Source organism: Phyllopteryx taeniolatus, chromosome 12, assembly GCF_024500385.1.
Source record: "Phyllopteryx taeniolatus isolate TA_2022b chromosome 12, UOR_Ptae_1.2, whole genome shotgun sequence".
Lineage (NCBI taxonomy): Eukaryota > Metazoa > Chordata > Actinopteri > Syngnathiformes > Syngnathidae > Phyllopteryx > Phyllopteryx taeniolatus.
In genome coordinates, this window is record NC_084513.1 from 26,163,857 (window position 1) to 26,186,574 (window position 22,718).

The 22,718-nt window shown below is 41.7% G+C and overlaps 1 long non-coding RNA gene across 3 annotated transcripts in view; it reads right to left on the reverse strand.

Moving 5' to 3' along the window:
• Window positions 1–22,718, reverse strand: part of LOC133487183 (uncharacterized) — an 89,337-nt gene that overhangs the window by 65,318 nt on the left and 1,301 nt on the right. For all 3 annotated transcript variants that reach the window (XR_009791233.1, XR_009791234.1, XR_009791232.1), the window contains exons 2-3: window positions 22,420–22,533; window positions 4,691–4,759 (exon numbers count right to left, since the gene is read on the reverse strand). This is a non-coding gene — a long non-coding RNA (uncharacterized LOC133487183). The remainder of the gene's footprint in view (window positions 1–4,690; window positions 4,760–22,419; window positions 22,534–22,718) is intronic.

The window sequence follows — 22,718 nt, forward strand, 5'->3', positions numbered from 1 at the left end:
AAATGGTGAGATTCTCTGTGAGATTGGAGTTGCCATGCATTAAATGTTCCCGCTCCACTTGGGGTGTTGTCCAACTGTGATTTTCAGATGTCTGACGGAGAAACTGGTCTTGCTTATTTGTCACGCACGCGCCGAGATTGGTCGGAAGCGTCTGGGAGTGATCCATCAGCTAGTCCGGTAATGACTCAACTTTTCCGAGAGGCGGTGCTCTGAGGAGCGACCCCCACTTCCACCCCCCTAGTGGCAGAGGCTATGAGAGACAACCCAGCCATGACAACGGCAACACCGGATGAGTGGAAAACAAACTTTTTACATTACCTTGCCAGACATATTGAGAAGGAAAAAGTTAATACAGATAAGGATGCCTTATTAAAAAAAGAATTATTACATTTAGAGGTCCAGGAGGCAAAACGTCTAAATTCACAGTCTATCAAAAAGGAGAAACAATTGCTTCAGCAAAAGACCACCACCACCGCCGCTCCACCTGCTCTGGCTCAGACTCCAACTGAGGCACAGCATTACCAATTGGGACCGTCAAGCCAGATCTATCAGCGAGGGCGTGGACGAGGAGCGAGCGTTAAGGGTGGAGTGAGACCGGGGGGGCTGGATGGGTCGTGTTATAACTGCGGGATGTGGGGTCACTGGGTGAGGGACTGCCCCTGTCCACCAAGGCCGGGGTGCTCTTGCAGTATTAAGTTTGATAAGTGCTCGCCACAGTGCCGCCACTTGCTTCATCAAAACGCATCCTCCCACCAACCTGAATGGAACAGGCCAACTCCGCACCCTGCGATACCACACCATCCGCCAAATGCCTACCTGGCATCGACACTTCTGGGCCAGTACCCCGTTTGCCAATAGGGGTGCCCGGGAAGCCTCGATGTGCAGTCACCTGCATTCCGGTGACTGTAGATGGACATCATCTCTCCATGATGGTCGACACTGGCGCTCGCTATGCTACGCTCAGTGAATTGCATCCTCATGTTCCGGTGAGCGACAGGAAAGGCACCTTGGTTGGCTTTTCGGGGGTCCCCGAGCTTCTGCCTTTGACAAAACCTACTCCTGTGCAGGTGAGGAAACAGAAACTGACTCATTCATTTATTTATCCCCCAACTGCCCAGTGAACCTAATGGGCCACAACATGTTGATTAAGTGTGGGGCCAGCATATTTTGTGGGCCAGTGGGGCTTCAAGTGATCTTTCCGGATGGCACTCAGATTGACTATGATTATGGACTAGGGGCACCACATGTTATGCTTTCCACCACCCCCACAGCAGATCAAGACTTATACGCTCTATTGGGCAGCCCTGAACCCAGAGTCTCCCTGGGCTGTGGGTTCAAGGTTTTGAGGGCCAAGGTTCAATGTTGTCATCCCACAGTGACTTTCCTGGGCTGAGTGGTCTCACTGGTAGGTACAGCTGTTTGGGAGTCCATTTTGTCCCATCCAAAACCACGCACTGTGAAGGACATGTTGTCCTTTTTAGGTTGGACTGGATACAGTCGCTAAATATGGGGAGTTGACTGCCCCCTTGAGTGCCATGATTGCTGTTCATGGCATGCGCAACTTGTCAAACAATCACTCGCCTCAGCAGCAGACTTACGCAGACCCGACGACTCAAAACCGTTTTACTTCGATGTTTCTGAAAAGGCTACCACTATATTTCGTGTGCTTTTTCAGAAGCAAGTGCTAGAGGACTCTGCATCTTTTTGCACAATCGTCAAAAAAATTAAAAATAAAATTTATTTTTTTTTTACCGGCATTACCAGATAACAAGTATCCCTTCATTGGTCAGTGACTGTTTTTCTCAATGTCTTTATGTCTCAAAAGTGTCTGTTTTCGTACTAGAGCGGGTCCAACTACCGGAGACAAATTCCTTGCGTGTTTTTTGGACATACTTGGCAAATAAAGATGATTCTGATTCTTATTCTGATATAGAACTGCCACAATGGTTAAGAGCAGGTTTTCTCACAGCCACAGGGATGCCGATAAAGCATCAGGATGAGATCATTCGACTGTGTGAGGCTTTAATAAAAACCCCGCAAGGTGGCTGTGATAAAATGTAAGGGACATAGTAAAGGTGATGGTTTGGTAGACCAAGGGGATGAGGCGGCGGATGCTGCTGCAAAGCAGAAGGCGGGTTATTTGCCAGTATAACAGATGGTGTGTTTGCAGAATCAGGATCAGTTAAATTATTTCCAAAAGTGATGTTAGAAACATTGCTAGAGGACCAAAAGTGTGCGTCCCCAGAAGAGAAAACTATTTGGAAAGCCAATAAGGCTTGTGGCGTCACCCTGATAGTCATCATGTTCTCTCGGCGGTTCGGCTTCGTGTCCTGGTGGAGGAGGGTCACGGACCAGCACAAATAAGGTACAAATGACACGAGCACTTACACATTGGTGGCACCCTCATCTACAGGATACAATTGAGAATTTGTTTCAAAATTGAGAGATGTGTCAATTATTTAATATTCGGCCAACCATGAAGGCCACCTCCAGGGCAACTTTCCGTTGCCTAAACATCCGGGAGAGGAAATTCAATTGGATTTTACAGATATTTTACAGATATGCTCACCCCTGGAAGTATTTCGGGTTGGTGAGAGGGAGGCTGGGGGTATCTGGGGGAGGAAGGAATCCTGTGCTGTTGACTATTAAGAATTTCTGGCGTGGACCCAACATGACACATATACGGGATAGGATAAGATGTGAAGGGCACGACCAGGGGGTTTTATATCCCTCTTGGGGCCGATGTCCCTGGGAAGGACCGAATTGCTTAGAGTTATTTTACAGTTCCCCCTTGTTGGAGCAGCAGAAGTCAATACAAGTGTTCGATACCAGTGACTTGTCCATTCCCAAATGATTTTTGGTGTCAACCGGTATAGATGAGACTGCTAATACCTGGTTGCAGGCGGTGGGGGACGTAGTCAACCGCACAGGGGTGGCAAATTGCATTATCCGTTCACCCCCCAGACCGCTGCTGCAGATAGTGCCTTCTATTTTGAGTTCCACTATGACCACCTCTAATTCCATTATCCCGTTTTCCCAAATCAATTTCGGATTGTGCAATTGAATCGGTGCCTAAGGATAATGTGAAGCCTGATCGTTGGATGATTCAGTGTTCCCATTGACAGCCCAGAATGTGACTCCTCCCACTTTCAAAGCATCGACAGTAGGGGGTCACATTTGTTTTTAGGGAAACTAGCTGCCCCGACTGCCATTGACATAGGACAGATTTCACGTTCTTTATGTTTATGTCTTATATGATTTAACAGATAATGCGAGTGCCAGGTGACTAACCAAGGCTAGGGCGGATATTTGGTGTGGAGGGGCCCCTTTGTTAGGATGGCTGCCTCCAAATTGGTCGGGGAGATGTGCTGTAATCTTAATTTCACCTGTCACTCTGTTCTCCTTCAATCATGCAGAACCTGAAAAATGGCAGTTGCCCCCGGCATGGGGTGAAAGGGGGCGTAGGGTCTGCTGAGACTGTTTGTCGGCTGCCACGGGGCTCCCTTCTCTGGTATACATTGATGCCATTGGAGTGCCGCGAGGTGTTCCGGATGAATATAAATTAGTGGATCAGGTAGCTGCTGGTTTTGAGTCGATGATATTGTGGGTCACCCCCAATAAGAATGTAGATCGTATCAATTATTTGCATTACAATCAGCAGAGACTGATTAATTTCACAGCAGACACAGTGCCAGTGATTCATGGGCAGTTGTCTGCGGCGTCTTTGATGGTTTACCAGAATTGCCTGGCACTGGACATGCTTCTGGCAGAAAAAGGTGGGGTCTGTTCGATGTTCAATGATCGATGTTGTACTTTTATCCCTAATAATAAAGCCCCGGATGGCAGTCTGAGGAGGGTACTGTATGGGTTGAGGTCTCTGTCTACCGTATTTGAAGGAGCATTCGGGGGTGGAAAACGCTTTTGGGAACAGTGTATGCTTTCTTCGTTTGGGAAGTATAAAGGTTTGGTTACTTGGGTCATGGTCTCGGTTACGGTGGTGGTTGGGATGTTTGTTCTTTGCAGATGCTGCTGCATTCCGTGTTTGCGCTCCCTGTGTAATCGAGTAATAGTAACGGCGATAGAGGGAAGATTTGGTTAGCCTCCACCATATCAGATGCCCTTGACCTCTGCACCTGTAGCTTGGTTCGGTGCGATGGGAGGGGCTGATACTGGCCCCGAGCACTATACCACAGCTAACACGAACGCCGCACTGGTAACGCTTGCCGAACAAGTCAATGAAATTGAAAAAAAACACCCGGACTCACCCCTCATTATTAACACTATGACTAAAAGATTTCCTCGTGAAAACCTCACAGTGCTTCGTTTCTGGCCATTAGTATTTGACTGTTTAGAAGAGTGATATCATCTCAAACTTTGGGTCCAGCTCGGGAATCCTTACAGTGGAGACATTTTTCCAAGGACCACCTCATAAATTTCACTCCATCTCTTTTCGAGGAAAAAACTAGCTGAACCAGTAAAATCATAGCTGAAATAATACAAATAAGTTGCGGTTCCCCTTTGTTTTATTGCAAAGAAATACAACTATATCAAGAACATATATATTTAATGACCATGAAGTGTCTTTGACTGTCTAGAAAAGTGCAATATGTTCAATACATAAAATTTCATTATTATAATTAATTTCCCCTTATTCCCTTTCAAGGAAAAGCAGGAATCTAGGAAATGTCACCTGCACTGGGAAGACACAGATCACTGGTGTCAAACACAAGGTCCACAGGGCCGCCACATCATTTGAAACCTGCAGAATGATTGCGAAAAGATTTCAAAAGCATGTCTTGTTACGAAACAGGTTTTTCAATAAATCTTTTAACAAATTGTTCAATTGTTGTAATATTGCATATCTGCTTGCTGTTATTTTTCCTTGAGTTCTGATTCCAAAACAAGTTACACATCTATTCTGGGGTTGAATTGTAATGATAAATGGGGAAATTATGTAATAAACTAATATGATAATGCAATTATATATTTGTCTACATTTATCTTCTGCTAAATGTTCTCCTATATTTCAGCTGTCTTTTAGCACTGTGTTGGATGCTCACAGATTTATTCTAATGGCCTTTTCATAATCCCTTTTGAGAGTTGCTTTTTCTTTGATGTTGTCTTTATTTTTCGCTCATTTTCATGCATGCCACAGGGACAACAATATATAGTCATTTCCTCTTCTTTCTCACAAATACAATATGACAAGCACATTTTAGCATATCAAGTATGAAAATAAATCCACATTATGAGCATCTTCTTTGTCACTGACATGCGTCCACAATGTCCTGCTGTGAAAATGTCCAAAGTTTAACACAGGTTCACACAAGTCCCAAAAGAGAAAACACAGTCACTAAGTCAGCTGTGCGTCAAACAACCCCCAGTAATCTACCAAAATCCATGCCAAACCAAAAAACATACAGTAGCTTATTTTAAGGGAGTAAGTGAACACTTTTGTGGTTTCATGGGTCCCACTCAGCAAAGTCTTGACTGCTGAAGTCAGATGAGCCACAAGCATCCTACAAAGATGGCCAATAAAACCCTCAAAATAGATACAGCAAAAGGACTTGCATGCATCTTTTCTTTTCCATTGACATGTAATTTAACAAATACTTCACTCTTCATCTTTATTTATATACAAATTTAAATTACTTTCCAGACAAATTAATTTATATATGGATATATATAAATATATTTATATCAGTAAGATGCAGTTATATTAGTCATTTTTGGAGATGATAAAGACTATATGCCTATGACTATTGTTATGTTGTCTTCATACATGTGTTGCTGCAATATTGTATTTATGCTCAAATAGCCATTGCTTAAAGGGTTATAACACTGAGATACCGATACTATTTGTTAGGCTGTTGATGGTGTTTTGCATTGTTTGTCAGCATTAAGCTAAATGGACTTACCTCAGGCAAAGCCAGGGGCGATTCTAGCATCAGAGGTTTAGAGGTGCTGGGATTCATTGTAAAGCATTCCCCCCACCCCCAAAACAAAACAACTATGCCTATCAGTATGCTGTTCAGTCGCACCTTGGCTTTAATATTGCATAACATAGCTAACTTCTCATAATCCAATTCAAACAGAGGACTGTGGTACTGTATAACCACATGAATTGTTCCTAGGGCTAGGAAGGAAATAAAATGTCAGTTAACTCCTGCCTAACAACATACACAGTCACTTATCGTTAAATGCAGCAAAAATGAGGACTGGTAATAATAATAGACAAAAATAATAGTGTCTTGGTTTTGTAGTTAGAGTTAAGAAATGTGCCACATATCCTGGTTTAGGCCGGGCATTTATGCCATATCACTGGAAGACAGCATATTGCTCTGCGTAGGTAGCTCAGAGCCCAGTGGAAGAGAGGTGGGAGGGATTGGGTGGAGCAAACCATTTTGAGGCAATGGGGGAAGGGGTGAAGGGAGGGGGGGGGGGGGGGGGGGGGGGGATTGCTGTATTTCTGTTGTTGAAATATGTTACAACCATGTACTGTGGTTTTACAGTTTTAATTTTTAAACAATCAAGGTTGTTTAAAAAGGAATTACAGTTATCCCTCGTTTATCGCTGGGGTTAGCTCCGGACCACCCCGCAATAGGTGAAATCAGCGAAGTGACCACGAATTATTCTGATTATTCATTCATTCCTTCATCTTCCGTTCCACTTATCCTCACTAGGGTCACGGGCGTGCTGAAGCCTATCCCAGCTATCCTCGGGCGAGAAGCGGGGTACACCCTGAATTGGTCGCATATGCATATTTCAAAGCTGTATGAACCTCCTCAGACTCTTGTTAATCTTCTTCATACTCCTATTAACCCCTACCGCAGTCTTATATAAACACCTTCTATTCTTTTAAACACCTTTTAAACTATTTAAAATACAGTAATGCATAGTACTACTGTACACTATGTAAATTGTATTCCTTTTAATGTGTTTTAAGTTATTGGGGGTAAAAAAAGGTGGCGGGATATGCATCTATATCAACAAAAAATGGTGTACTGATGTGACGGAGATCAGTACACACTGCAACCCGGACTTGGAGTCGTTGTTTTTTAAATGTAAGCCATTCTACTCACCGTGGGATTTCGACTCTTTCTTCCTCGCTGGTGTCTACCTTCCTCATTCCTCCTCAAGCTAACACGAATGCCGCACTGCTAATGCTTGCTGAGCAAGTAAACGAACTTGAAAAAAAGCACCCAGATTGACCCATAATTATTATCAGAATCATCTTTATTTCGCCAAGTATGTCAAAAACACACTGGGAATTTGTCTCCGGTAGGTGGAGCCGCTCTAGTATGACAACAGACACTCAATTGACAGAGAATACTTTTGACACATAAAGACATTGAGAAAAACAGTCACTGAGCAATAAAAGGTTGCTCGTAAAATGGTAATGCCGGTACAATTTATTTATTTTTTTGACAATTGTGCAAAAAGATGCAGAGTTCTCTAGCAATGAGAGCAGTTTGAATGACTAATATAGCAATAGTCCGGTGCAATGACCATTGTGCAAAGGGCGCCGAGACTTCAAGAAATGTATGCAGTTTAAAGTGACTAGTAGTGCAATAATCTGGGACAATGTCGATTGTGCAAATGCTGCAGATGCTACTCAGGCACGTGAGTGGCCAGTATTGGTCAACAACAGATATGCAAATAGTGCCGTGTGGCGAGACTACTACAGTGAGTGCACTAGTAATCTATAATTGGCCCGACAGAAATGTAACAACAAACTCAAGACAAAAAAATTGCCAGCATGTTGCAATGGAATTGTAGGTTAGCGCCTACCTGAGGGAAGGAGCTGGAAGAGCTGGTGACCAGGATGTGGAGGGTCCAAGAGGATTTTGCATGCTCTTGTCATAGTTCTGGTTGCTTGCAAGTCCTCAAGGGTGGGTAGGGTTGTACCGACTAGCTTTCCAGCAGTTTTGATTATCCGTTGCAGTCAGAGTTTGTCCTTTTTTGTAGCAGCACCAAACCAGACTGTGATGGAAGAACACAGGACTGATTAGATGACTGCTGTGTAGAACTGCCTCAACAGCTCCTGTTGCAGGCCGTGCTTCATTAGAAGTTCATCTTCTGCTGGGCCTTTTTGAGGATGGAGTTGATGTTGAACTCCCACTTCAGGTCCTGAGAGACTGTAATTCCCAGGAACTTGAAGGTCTCGGCGGTTGACAAAAGGCAGTTGGACAGCATGAGGGGCAGCTGTGGCGAAGGATGCCTCCTGAAGTCCGCAATCCTCTCTACAGTCTTGAGCGTGTTCAGCTCCAGGTTGTGTCGGCCACACCACAGCTCCAGCCGCTCCACTTCTTGTCGATACGCAGACTCGTCCCCGTCTTTGATGAGACCGATGGTGTCTAAACTCAACCACGAACTCCCTAAATACAAGCAACGCATTGACTGTCCTACCAGGGAAAACAACATTCCAGACCACTGATATACCACGCTAAATGACGCATACTTTACTATCCCCCGCACAGCTCTGGGCTTGTCTGATCACTGCTTAATTCACTTAATGCCAACATACAAGCAAAAACGTAATTGTGCAAAGCCTGTGGTGAAAACAATTGACCTATGAACTTTGAAAGTTAGAACTTTAAGACTGTTTAGACTGCACATATTGGGGTGTCTTTGAAACTTCAACTGGCAGCCTGGATGAATATAGGGACATTGTTACAACCTATATCAGATTCTGTGAATGATGTGTGTGTACGTACCAACAAAGACATTTCCCAGGTTCAATAACAACAAGCCGTGGTTAACTGCCAAACTTAAGCAACTTCGCCAGGCTAAAGAGGACCTCTATCGAAGTGGGGATAGAAGCCTGTATAATTGCTTACTAAAGAAATTAACATCGCAAAGAGAAATTATACAGGAAAGCAAGAAAAACAGTTTACCGGTAACGACTCGAAGTCAGTCTGCCATGGATTACAATAGCTAACCAATTAAAATCGACCATCCCCCCAAGCAGAGAACAATAAAGAACTACCTTACGACTTGAACACCTACTGCAGATTTGAAAAGGACACTTTGCTGCCATAAAAAAGGACAAACTCCGACTGCAACAGACAATCTAAACTGCTGAAAAGATTGTCGGTAACCCCCTACCCACCCTTGAGGACTTCTTAAACAGTTAACTTACAATTCCATTGTAACATGCTGCCAATATTGTCTTGAGATTGTTGTCACATCTCTGTCACGCCAATTATACATTATTTGTGTACTCACTGTAGTAGTATTGCCACTATTAATTACATTGAGTAGGGCCTGACTCACATTAAGACAAGAGTTTTCATGCATCTAAAATTCCACTGGTCACTGGGTTTTATTGTGTGTGTGCGCACTGGAGGCGATGTGGCCACCATTCTATTAAGAAACACACACATGCAAAGCTAGCAGAGGTCTGTGGAGACAATGAATTGATGTGAGGAGTGTCATCCTGGATAAACAGAACTTGAGCCCACATGCTGCTACATCCTGCAAAATATTCTTTTTACACTAACAGCTGGGCGAAACAGTTTAGAGGATTTATACATCCTTTGCTCACTCTGTCTCTGTCACATTGCATACGCATCATTTTCATATAATTTGATCAATAACCAGAAAGACACGTAAAAGAAAATTACAATTTTTTATGCTGCCTTGCTTTTATGTGGGTAAATGTCTCCCATGCTGAAAAAGTCATGTTTAAAGTCCTATTTTCAAAAAGTTATTGATGATTTAAATTTTAGGCATTCATTGTAAAGGCAATCTTTAGTGACAGAGCAAATGGTGGTGGCCCATTATAATACACTTCCTTTAATAACGATAGACATAAACAGCTTCAAAAAAATCGAATCTTAAAGCTCTGCAGATACAAGTTTATAAACGATCCTAACTATTCATTAAACCCATTACAGTATTGTCTTTATACAGTTGTAATAGCGGTAAAGGCATGCAATAATTCCGACACTTTAAAAAATTCATACATATTCATTCATATCTCAGAAATAACACCATTTATTTTACTGTTTGTTATTGTTTGGTTGCCAAATGGCTGCCTCACATAATGAGGCTTTCTCCAGTGGCATTAACGGTAAAGGCAGCTTGAGTGACAAAGAAGGACCGTTTTTAAAATAACCCCCAAAAAAATAAAGGAACTCTGAAAAGACGAAGATGCATTTGTATTAGTCTTCATGGAAATTGGAAAAGGCATAATAAGGAAATGGAGAAAAATCCTATACATCCAAAAATGTAATTAGAATCTTCAGAAAAAATATTCCAAATCATGAAACTTCATTTTGGACACCTAACGGTAAAGATATTTTGGCAACAAAGGTTTGAAAAATACTACTTTAGAATATTTGTCTGAGAAACAATTATGACCTTTTGATGGACAATAACTGCCAATAATTCAAATGCTCAGCAGTAAAATTTATTGATTTTCAAAAAGAAATTCAGTGGACCATGTCTACCATTATTCATCTAATTGCACTATACACACATTTTTCACACAAGGTCGGTGTCTTGGTAGAGTATGTACCATCAACAGTTCAACATCCTAGATGGTGTTAGAGCCAAATGTCCTCTGCCATCTGCGAAGCTCTGATGACACCCTGCCTCGCTCCCTCTAGTGTGTGCAGATAAATAACTGAGTAATTATGGCCTCTTAAAATATGACATTGCCTCACTTTAAGAGAACGGGACCGCTGGATGAGGTGTGAAAGGTCACGGTGTCGAAGAAATACAATCATCACATCAACATCTTTTTTTTTTTTTTTCTTTTTGAGATTTTAAGATTTTCATTTATTAACACTCTTCCCTGCTTGGACTTTACCGAGATAGCCTAAAATGACTGGTCGAAAACAGTAATTGTGTATAATACGCACCCAAAAGGTGTCTGGAAAACCCTTCTACTTATGTATAATGCATTTTTACAATGCATGATTTTGCTTCTACCCATATGATGATAAAAAGGAAGTATCATCTGTATTTTGTTTTTTCAAAGAATTCTTCTGAAGTTAAGCACTTTATTTGAACACATACTTTCTTTTTATTTACTTGATCTTATTTTGAAAATCACGGCCCTACTTTTATTTAGGAAATGAGAAAACGTGTTGTGCTCATATGTTTGATTACCCAGGCAGAATTAAAAAAAAAAAAAAAAAGAACATATTTCCCAAATTCTGCTAGGGTATGTCAACTTATGACCACAACTGTACATGCGTATATATGCAGTCATACGTACCCCTGTCATATTGGAATGAAAGTGTAGGCTACACCTTTTTCATAACCTCTAGGTGGCGGTGGCATACTAGAATGAAAGTGTACACCTTTTTCCATAACTTGTAGGTGGCGGTGGTATATTGGAATGAAAGTGTACAACTTTTTCATAACCTCTAGATGGCGGCATACATGTGAAAGGTTTTTTCCCCCCATTTTCCCCTATACCTATGTATAATGCGCACAATTGACTTTTGACAAAACGATTTTTTTTTGGGGGGGGGAATGCACATTATACACAAGCAATTACCGTAGCTTATATGATGGTTAGTATTCATCAAGTGGTAAGGGAGAGAAGGGGACGAGAGCAAAGGATGAGGTTGGAAAGGAATGCGCAGCTGGAGGAAAAAGCAGCAATAGGGGGAGGATTGGGTTGTGCTGCTGTGACTGTAAATGGGATACAGCATCGGGGGGTTCACCATACAGTACACAGGTTAGGTCAGGAAGATATATGAAGGCTTGTCACATTGTGAAGGTTGAGGTACGATCTCTATTGGTCCAGACAGTGACCTCCAGCACAGGGGTAAAGCATTTCCAGATGTCTGCCAACAGTTACTTGAGTTGATTCCGTGTGCTGCTTATAGGAGGCCAATACAGCAGATTGGGAGAGGAATGAATTTGGCTTGCAAATCAAATGGCAAGCATTGACATAAAAGTTCCTGAAAGAGTGTTAGAGGGTGGGAAGCAAGTGGGATAACACAAAGGAGGACTTTGTGCCTGTATGTCTACGTGTCTGTGCATAGATGTTGGTTGACAGGCAGATAGAAATCAATACTTTGGATGTCTGTGCTTCTGCACATATGGGGCCCTATTTTTGTGACTAGCGTAAATCCGGCGCGGTGGACGGGGCAACGGTGTGCCAGGGGCAAGTTAGACTGGTGTAGGTAATTTTGCGGCACCACAGTGGGTATGTTTACAGTTGACATTACCTTTAAATGTGGCGTGCTAGTGGCTTACTGACAGACTTTGACATGGTGGCGCGCAGACAACCTATTCATTCCCAAGAAGAAACTGATTTGCTCATCTGGGAGGTTGAAGCGTGCAAAGTATGTTTATACGGAAGTAGAAGCAGACCGCCATGGGTGGATAATGTAAAGTTGGCTTGGGAGGAAAGCACAAGTATCTGCGCTGTGAAGCAGGCACTTGGGGAAAATAATAAAAATAATAATAATACATCTTTTTTTGTAAAAGAGGAAGTGAAAATAAACAAGTGAAATAATCTTGAATGTGATTGACTTGGACTGGCCTGGTCACCAGTGCAAATGAGATGTTCTGTCTCAACTGGTCTTTTACTTGGTTAAATAAAGATTAAATACAAAAAATAAAAATAAATTTAGTTGCACAAGGGTGCACTGCCTCTTATAAATGGGACTAACAAATCACATTCAAACTCATGTTAAATGGGAATCCACACACACTTGCCACCAGTTTTTAAGTGCCCAAAAACCAACAACACATCCATAGGGCATGCATAGGGCCTTTGCTTTATTCACTGAAATGACTCAATGAAATATAACTACTGTTACCATTTGCACAGCAAAAACAACAATAAAAACATTTGGAACTTACCCCAAGGTGTTTTCTCACATTAGAAGTGGGCTGAAATGTCCAAGTTTGGGCAGACACAAATTCTTGTGTCAGCATATGTGCCTTTGTGTCTGGTCATGTGTCTGCTTTGACTTCAGGGAGACACTGTATGATATCAATTATCTATTTTAACACCCCTCTGTTGATCGATCTACAAAATATGTCACAACAACATACATAGTATGCAATACTGTAGCTTTCTGAAAAAGACGCTACTGCTTTTCTGAAGTTTTCTGAAATACCTTATATTGTAACCATTCAACAGGTCACTGTCAGCTGGTGTCACAACACAGAAGACAACCTACACTTATAAAAACAACTAAAATGAAAATCAACAGGTGACTATAACACACAGACAACTGTTATAATGGGGAAACACAAAAAAAACGTTGAACACAACATACATGTAATTACCGCAAGTACCACATGCCACGAGGCATTCCAGGAAGTTTGCGTCCACTTCTCCCGGGGCGAAAGTGCATACTGTAAATATTAAAATTTTGATATTGCCCCGACGCAAAAGGCATAACTAATGCGTGTCGCTCAAGTTCAATATTCTAGTGGGATCCATTAATGCATTTTGTTTAAAGGTCAGATGACAAGATGTTTTGGGGTCAGTTAAAATTCATATTTGCATTGTTTATATGTTATGTAATATATGCATGTAACTTCCAGCAAGTTTTCAACCATAGTTTAGCTAGAAATTAGGTTTTTATGATATATTATATAATATTGAGCCCTCCCCGAACGTACCCGAAGCTCAAGACACCGGGGTGTGGTTACTCTATCCACCACAAGGGGTACCAGAAGTGACGTTGCAATTGACAAACACAGCACGCTACCCACTATATGCAATGGCGAGCAACATGTTGGAATATGAGGAGGAGGAGGAGAATTTTGACATACTGGAGCACCCAACTGAACTAGGAATCGTCAAACCGTACATGTTTGAGCCGATCAGGAGGTCGGAACAGTGACGATGACGAGCAGCCAAGTAGCAGCTGTACAACAGAAAAAGAGAGTGGCCACTGGCTTGATGTGACAGTATGGCAAAAGCATGTCACTCCAGGGGTGCCAATATTTTTTAGCACGACTATACGTATGATACAACCCCAATTCCAATGAAGTTGGGACATTGTCCATCCATCCATCCATTTTCTGAGCCGATTCTCCTCACTAGGGTCGCGGGCGTGCTGGAGCCTATCCCAGCTGTCATCGGGCAGGAGGCGGGGTACACCCTGAACTGGTTGCCAGCCAATCGCAGGGCACATACAAACAAACAACCATTCGCACGCACAGTCACACCTACGGGCAATTTAGAGTCTTCAATTAATGCATGTTTTTTGGGATGTGGGAGAAAACCCACGCAGGCACGGGGAGAACATGCAAACTCCACACAGGCGGGGCCGGGGATTGAACCCGGGTCCTCAGAACTGTGAGGCTGACGCTCTAACAAGTCATCCACCGTGCCGTTGGGACATTGTGTTAAACATAAATAAAAACAGAATACCATGATTTGCAAATCATGTTCAACCTATATTTAATTGACTACACTACAAAGACAAGATATTTAATGTTCAAACTGATAAACTTGATTGTTTTTAGCAAATAATCCTTAACTTAGAATTTTATTGCTGCAACACGTTCCAAAAAAGAACAGGGTCATGTTTACCACTGTGTTACATCACCTTTCCTTTCACCAACATTCAATAAACATTTGGGAACTGAGGACACTAATTGTTGAAGCTTTGTAGGTGGAATTCTTTCCCATTCTTGCTTGATGTACAGCTTCAGCTGTTCAACAGTCCGGGGTTTCTGTTGTCTTGTTTTACGCTTCATAATGCGCCACACATTTTCAATGGGATACAGGTCTGGACTGCAGGCAGGCCAGTCTAGTACCCGCACTCTTTTACTACGAAACCACGTTGTTGTAACATGTGCAGAATGTGGTTTGGCATTGTATTGCTGAAATAAGCATGGGCGTCCATGAAAAAGACGTTGCTTGGATGGCAGCATATGTTTCTCCAAAACTTGTATGTACCTTTGAGCATTAATGGTGTCTTCACAGATGTGTAAGTTACCCATGCCATTGGCACTAATAAAGCCCCATACCATCACAGATGCTGGCTTTTGAACTTTGCGTCCATAACAGTCCGGATGGATCTTTTCCTCTTTGGCCCAGAGGACACGACGTCCACAATTTCCAAAAACAATTTGAAATTTGGACTCGTCGGACCACAGAACACTTTTCCACTTTTCAGCAGTCCATCTTAGATGAGCTCAGGCCCAGAGAAGCCGGCGGTGTTTCTTGGTGTTGTTGATAAATGGCTTTTGCTTTGCATAGGAGAGTTTCAAGTTGCACTTACGGATGTAGCGCCAAACTGTATTTACTGACATTGGTTTTCTGAAGTGTTCCTGAGCCCATGTGGTGACACCTTTACACATTGATGTCGCTTTTTGATGCAGTGCCGCCCGAGGGATCGAAGGTCACGGGCATTCAATGTTGTTACATGCAGTGATTTCTCCAGATTCTCTGAAACCTTTGATGATATTATGGACCGTACATAATGAAATCCCTAAATTCCTTGCAATTGTACGTTGAGAAACATTGTCCTTAAACTGTTCGACTATTTTCTCACGCATTTGTTCACAAAGAGGTGAACCTCGCCCCATCTTTGACTATAGAATGACTGAGCAATTCAGGGAAGCTCCTTTTATACCCAATCATGGCACCCACCTGTTCCCAATTAGCCTGTTCCCCTGTGGGATGTTCCAAACAGGTGTTTGATGAGCATTCCTCAACTTTCTCAGTCTTTTTTTCCAAATGTCCCAGCTTTTTTGGAACATGTTGCAGCCATAAAATCCCAAGTTAATGATTATTTGCTAAAAACAATCATGTTTATCAGTTTGAACATTACATATCTTGTCTTTATAGTGGATTCAATTTAATATATGACATGATTTGCAAATCATTGTATTCTGTTTGTATGTTTAACACAACGTCCCAACTTCATTGGAATTGGGATTGTATATTCATATATGTTTCCGTGACACGGCACAAGCTTTTGCATCGTATTCAGTATTCCTATATGTTGTGTCCCCCTCGCTCGAGTAGCGTTACAACACGCCGCACAAAAAGTCTTTGCCGTGTCTATTGGCTTGTCATATATACTGGGAGAATATAGTCTGGTCGGATGAGAGCAAAATTTTGCTGTTTGGATGCCATAATGCACACCATGTTGAGAGCAGAAATGGCACTGGACATCACCCTAAAACACCGTTCCAACAGGGAAGTTCGGAGGTGGGAACATGATGGTGTGGGGCTGCTTTTCAACAAATGGTACTGGTAAACCTCACATTATTGAAGGACGGATGAATGGGCAAATGTACCGAGACATTCTTGACATTCTCTGCTGCCATCTACGAGGATGATGAAAATGAAACGAGGGTGGACATTTCATCAGGATAATGATCCAAAACATACTGCCAATGAAACTTTCAATTGGTTTCAAAGAACAAAAATAAAGCTGCTAGAATGGCTTAGCCAATCACCTGACTTGAATTCTATCGAAAATCTATGGAAAGAACTGAAACTCCATAAAACTCCATAAAAGAAGCTCACGGAACATTCCAGATTTGAAGACTGATTGTGTGGACGAATGGGTCAATATCACACCAGAGCAATCAATGCGACTAGTTTCTCCATACAGGAGGCGTACTGAACCTATCATAGCAAACAAAGGCTTTTTATTAAATAAATACCAGTTGGCATGTTCAATGTCATATCACATTAAATAGCTGCAGTATAAAAAAGAGTGAAAAGTTTAAGGGAGTCTCAATACTTTCCATACCCACTGTATATTGGGAAAAGCCATAGATAGGACAACGGTAATTAGTATCACTATGTCACTATTATTCAAAACTCCCGAACTGCTATTTTAACAAAAATGAAGCAGTAACACATGAACAGAGCACACAACATTACTCACAGGCATACATATATTCTCTGTTCTGTGGAAGCAACAAATATTACTAAATAATAATAATTATATTAATATTACTAAAGCTTACTGTCTACTGATCGTTGACATTGATCATGTCTACATGTATCTCACGGTGTCCCCAGTCAGGCTAAGACGTGCATACTAGAGGTAGCAGCATAGTCATTACAACAACGTGGAAGCAAACTGATGATGTACGCTCCATGAGCCTGAAATGCACTTTGTCGTAAACAAGATTCGATATGTGTTTTATTGCAGTGTGAGCAATTTGTAAATTGATAAGCGTTTCAAGTTGTTTAGTACGACTTGCTTTCATTCTGTCTAACTTTCAATGTAAAAGGAGGAAGGTTACACAAATAAGACTCCAAGGTTAACCAATAGATTCACTATTGAACAGACCGTGGTGGTTTACTGGAGGAGGATGAGAAAACAGAAGTGAAAATGAAGGGAGGCATGACTCAGTGTCCATACCTCCCCCTGACCTCTTGTTTCGCATTACTAGCACAAAGAGCACGGAGGATGAAGACGTGATTGTGAATGAAACCATGCGATGGTACAATACTGTTGTGTGCAAAAATACATTGATCGATTTAAGATGTGTTTTTTTTTTACTCTCTCACACAAATTAGAGTTGTAGATGGGACAGTTAAAACAACAGTAGGGTACATGCAAATCACATATGATGCGAATTAGTTTATAACTTGCAGCTACTTTTAGAACAACCGATTGCTACTTTCCTTCCTCAGGATTATCCATACTGCTCCACCTCAGTTAAGGTGTCCACACCACACCAACACCATGCCCTGACCTCGCTATCTTATCCAAAAGTGGATTATAAATACTGAGCCAACATTTACGAATAAATGTGAAATACAGCTCAACTTTATTTATATACTGTGGCACTTTAACAACAGCAGTGTCACGTGGGGGGTTTCGAAGGCGAGGAAGGAGGACCCAAGTGCAGGGAAGAAGGGAGGCAAGGCTGGAGTCTCAAAAAAATATATTTAATTTCCCAAAAAAAAGGCAAACAAGGAACATGGATAAAGCAAACTAAACAAAGTCCCACAACAGACAACCAAAGGAACAAAGAAACACTTGAATAAAAAAACTGGAAACAAAACATGACTGGTGAGTAAGACGTGGCACAGACAGAGACAATGACACCTGACAATGAGAATGAAGCGACAAGAACTGAAAGAAACCAGCGAACTAAATACAAACAGATTGACGAGACGAGGAACACCTGGACAAGACATGAGCGGCTGGAGGGAGCTCGTTGGTCGACACAAGGTAGAAGGTTGAGGAGAACAGGTGGACACAACTAACAACATAGAACATGGAAAACATGAAATAAAACTAACCACAACCCGAACCAAAACACAGACCATGACAAACAAATTGCTGTAAAGACAATAATTAAAATAATAAGACAATCATTAATTACTTAATATAATTTTATTTTCTGATTAAAATATACAGGACCTCCTGTGAGGTGGCACGATGGTTGACTGGTTAGCACTTCTGCCTCACAGTTCTGAGGACCCGGGTTAAAATCCAGCCTTGCCTGTGTAGAGTTTGCATGTTTTCCCCGTGCCTGCGGGGATTTTCTCCGGGTACTCCGGTTTCCTCCCACATCCCAAAAACATGCATGGTAGGTTAATTGGCGACTCTAAATTGCCCGTAGGTGTGAATGTGAGGGCAAATGGTTGTTTACATTGCCCTGCAATTGGATAATTCCGGCTTCCACAAGTGGTACATTGGCTGACACACCTGTATTAGGTGACGTTATTTTGATTGTGACTTCCCCGTTTTGATTCCATGTCTTTCTTCACCAGTGCCTCTTGACTGCTCACTGCAGTGTCCTTCTCCCAGCCTCGCTCTGTGTTGTCTTCCAAGTCCCTCCTCTCCTCAGCCGATCCAAGGACCTCCTCTCGACTTGCCATCAGCTTCCTTGCATCGCCCAGCAACCCACCAACTTGCTGCTCGCCTTGTGATGCTCCCGGATATTGGTCACGTGCTTGCTTGTTAATCATTAAACAAAACTTCCTCTCTAATCATCCGTTTCCTCTACGCTTGTGGGTGCGCATCTATAGCAACAAAGTCAGCCGTAATAGAATCATCTGGTCTTGAAAAGATGCAGCCAGCAACCACCAGCAATTTAAAGGAAGCCCTCAGGGCCCAAGGAATTTTGGTCAGGAAACATGACCAGCTTCTCTAAGGGTGCCAGTGCCGACCAAGCCTCTTCTGTGAGTGCACCATAAACCCCACACCACCCCACCACACCCGATCCCACTTTGCCTGCCCTTCCTCCTCCTCCTTGGGAAACTTTGTTCCAATGATGGAATTTTGTTCCTATCAATCACAGCAAGTCATCCAGGTATTTAAGAAGTGAAACAGCCCCAGAACATTACACTACCACCATGTTTGACTGTTGGTATGATGTTCTTTTTCTGACTTTTTCATGAACACTGACTTAAACTGAGGCAAGGGAGGTATGCAGTCCTTTCGATGTTGTCTTGGGTTTCTTTGTGACCTCCTGGATGAGGCGTCGCTGTGCTCTTGGGGTGATTTTTGTACGCCGGCCACTACTGGGAAGGTTCACACCTGTTCCATATTTTCTCCATTTGTGGATAATGGCTCTCACAGTGGTTTACTGATGTCTGAAAGTTTCAGAAATGGCTTTGTAACCCTTTCCAGACTGATAGATGTGAATTACTTTATTTCGTGGATTTTTTATTTTTTTTTAATCTTTTGACTGAAATTTTGTCAGACAGGCTCTATTGTCAGACAGGTTCGATTGAAGTGAGTTCTTGATTAAATAGGCCTGGAGGTAATCAGGCAAAAATATTTCTGTCCACAAAATTAACACTTCCACATCCATACTGTAATAAATAACATACCAGTTCCCCACTTCATAAATGTAGCATATAAATGGGCTTGGTTTTCACAGCAGGCAGTTTGGTTCGCATGACCTCAGTTTCTTTCACTAGCATCCTGATTGAAATAAATTGCCTTCCGTCTCTCCGGGGGTGTTTGTTGTTTCTGCAAAGCTCAGGCCTCATTGGTGGAACTGCAGTTTCTCAGTTTGTGCATACGTATGTTACCTCCTGTGGCTGAACAGACTCCTGCAATGCCTGGTTATCTGGATGGTCATACCCTTAAACGTTGTTTAAATTTAGAAAAAAATGATTGAAATTGAACAAATCGATTCTAGGACCAAACGTGTGCCATCCTAAAACCTTTATTCACTGCACAGCCGTTTTACATTCTTAACTGTCTAATCAAGTTTAAAAATGCTAACCGGGTACTTTTAATTAACTACTTGCTTTTAGAGAATCTCCTATAAAATGTTATATAAGATAAGTTAGTTCATACATGTAGCTCTCTTGGTTGAGGATTAGTGAAGCTAGTGGTCAGAATGTATGAGGTACTTTCATCTTCAAATCACAAGAGTAGATTGAAGATCATATTCTGGTCAGCCATAAAATCATACAATTATAAATACAATCATAACTATCCTCAAGCTATTATGACACAAACAAAAAAAGCTTTACAGCAGTCCCTCTGTGATTGCAACGGTAACATTCCAGAACCCCCCGTGAAATTTGTGAAGTACCAACCATAAATCTATTTTAGTATTTAAGTATTTAAAAGCTTTATGACCCTCCCCACACTCTTAACCTTTTCCACACTCTTATTAACCTGTCCCATATTCCTATAAACACTTCCTGTATTCTTCAACACTTTTTACACTTTTAAACATACTGTATATAATTTTAACAACATGGTAGACAGTAAAATTATATGTGTACGTACCATTGAAGATACAAAGCAAAGCAAATTTATTGATGTAGCGCATTTCATACGCAAGGTAACTCAATATGCTTTACATTATCAAAAGCATTTAAAAAATAATGGGAAACATATAAAGCAGCTTAAAAACATTGGGAAAAAAACAACAACTCCAGTGCAGGAAAGATCATTTTAAAGTGGAAATGTTCAAAAAAGCATAAGAAAAAAGAAGAGTTTTTAACCTGGACTTAAAGACATTGACAGTTGGTGGCGGACTAAAATTCGATTGCTACCTTATTTCATTTGCCTGCAGCATAGCGGTTAAAAATTGCTTCGCCATGTTTGCTTTGGACTCTGTGCTTCATTATCTGATCTTAGTCAGCAGATCTCAGAGCCCTACTGGGCTTAAATGTCATGAGCATGTCTTTATTCACTAAAGCATTTAGTAATTTATAGACCTGTAGCAGAACTTTAAAGTCTATTCTAAAGCTGACTGGGAGCCAGTGTAGAGACTTTAGAATTGGAATATGTTCTGATCTCTTCGTTCTGGTCAGCTGAGCTGCAGCATTCTGAATGAGCTTCTGCTGATAATGCTCTTTTGGGGGAGTCCAGTCAGAAGACCATTACAATAGTCAAGCCTTCTTGAGTTCAAAGCATGTATGAGCTTTTCCCGGTCTGCTTGGCACATGCATGCCTTCACTCTGGATATGTTCTGCCGCTGGTAGAAGGCTCTTTTAGTGATTGATTTGATATGACTGTTGAAAATCAGGTCAGATTCTATCAACACAATGAGGTTCGTCGCCTCCCATATTCAGCCCATAACGTGCCATGTACGATTTCACATTGGTAAACTAATGAATGTGGAAGCGGCGGCTTTGTGTTTTCCATATGCATGAGTCTTTATCTCCTGAGCAACTTTACACCATTGAATTTTATGTCTTCTTTTTTTTTTTCAAATGTTTTTACCATTTATAATTTCTTTAGACTAGAAAATGTTTATTTTCCCACAAAATAATATAATTTTTTTTTATATATATGTACCCCGCCTCCTGCTCGATGATAGCTGGGATAGACTCCAGCACGCCCGCGACACTAGTGAGGAGAAGCGGCTCAGAAAATGGATGGATGGATGGATATATATATATATATATATATATATATATATATATATATATATACATAGTATAGCGTTAAATGAAAGTTTATACAACCAAAATCCCCTGCGATATAGCAAAAAATATGCAATATATAAATATTAAATATATATAAATATGTACACTTTAAAGGTTCCATATTTTGGCTATTTTGACCTCCATAGAGTGACTCTCTAACATGGACTTAGTATAAAAGGATCAATTCCATTAAAATAAAACACCTTGGACAGTCATACGAGTGTCCAGAAAGGGCCCCTCTAACAGCTACTTCGGTCTGACACAGTTTTGCATCCATTTTGTCCATATTTGGCTCAGACTGCCCCCTTTCCTCTGATTGGTTGCCTCCGTATAGAAGACACACTTGTGAGAGCACACGTGTTTATGTTGACAGCACTGTATATAATATCCATCCATCCATTTTCCGAACTGCTAATCTTCACTAGGGTCGCGGGCATGCTAGAGCCTACCCCAGCTATCTTTGGGCCCTGAACTGGTCGCCAGGCAATTGCAGGGCACATATAAACAAGCAACCATTTGCACTAACGTCCACACCTAAGGTTTATCAATTTAGAGTCTTCCATTTACCATGCATGTTTTTGGAACGTGGGAGGAAACTGGAGTACCTGGAGAAAACCCACGCAGGCACGTGGATAACGTGCAAACTCCACACAGGCAAGGCCGGATTTGAACCTGGCTCCTCAGAACTGTGAAGCACATGTGCTAACCAGTCGTAGCCCCTATAGAAAATAATAATATATATCAAAAGGCTGATAGCACGTTGACACTTCCTGGGTTTAATAATAGGTCACACGCTATCATGGAATACACATTGTTTTCCACAGCGTTTATCCTTTGCTGTTGACGTCATGCCCCCCACCACCATTATAACCCTTCCTCTGTGCTACTAAATCACCTTTCAAGG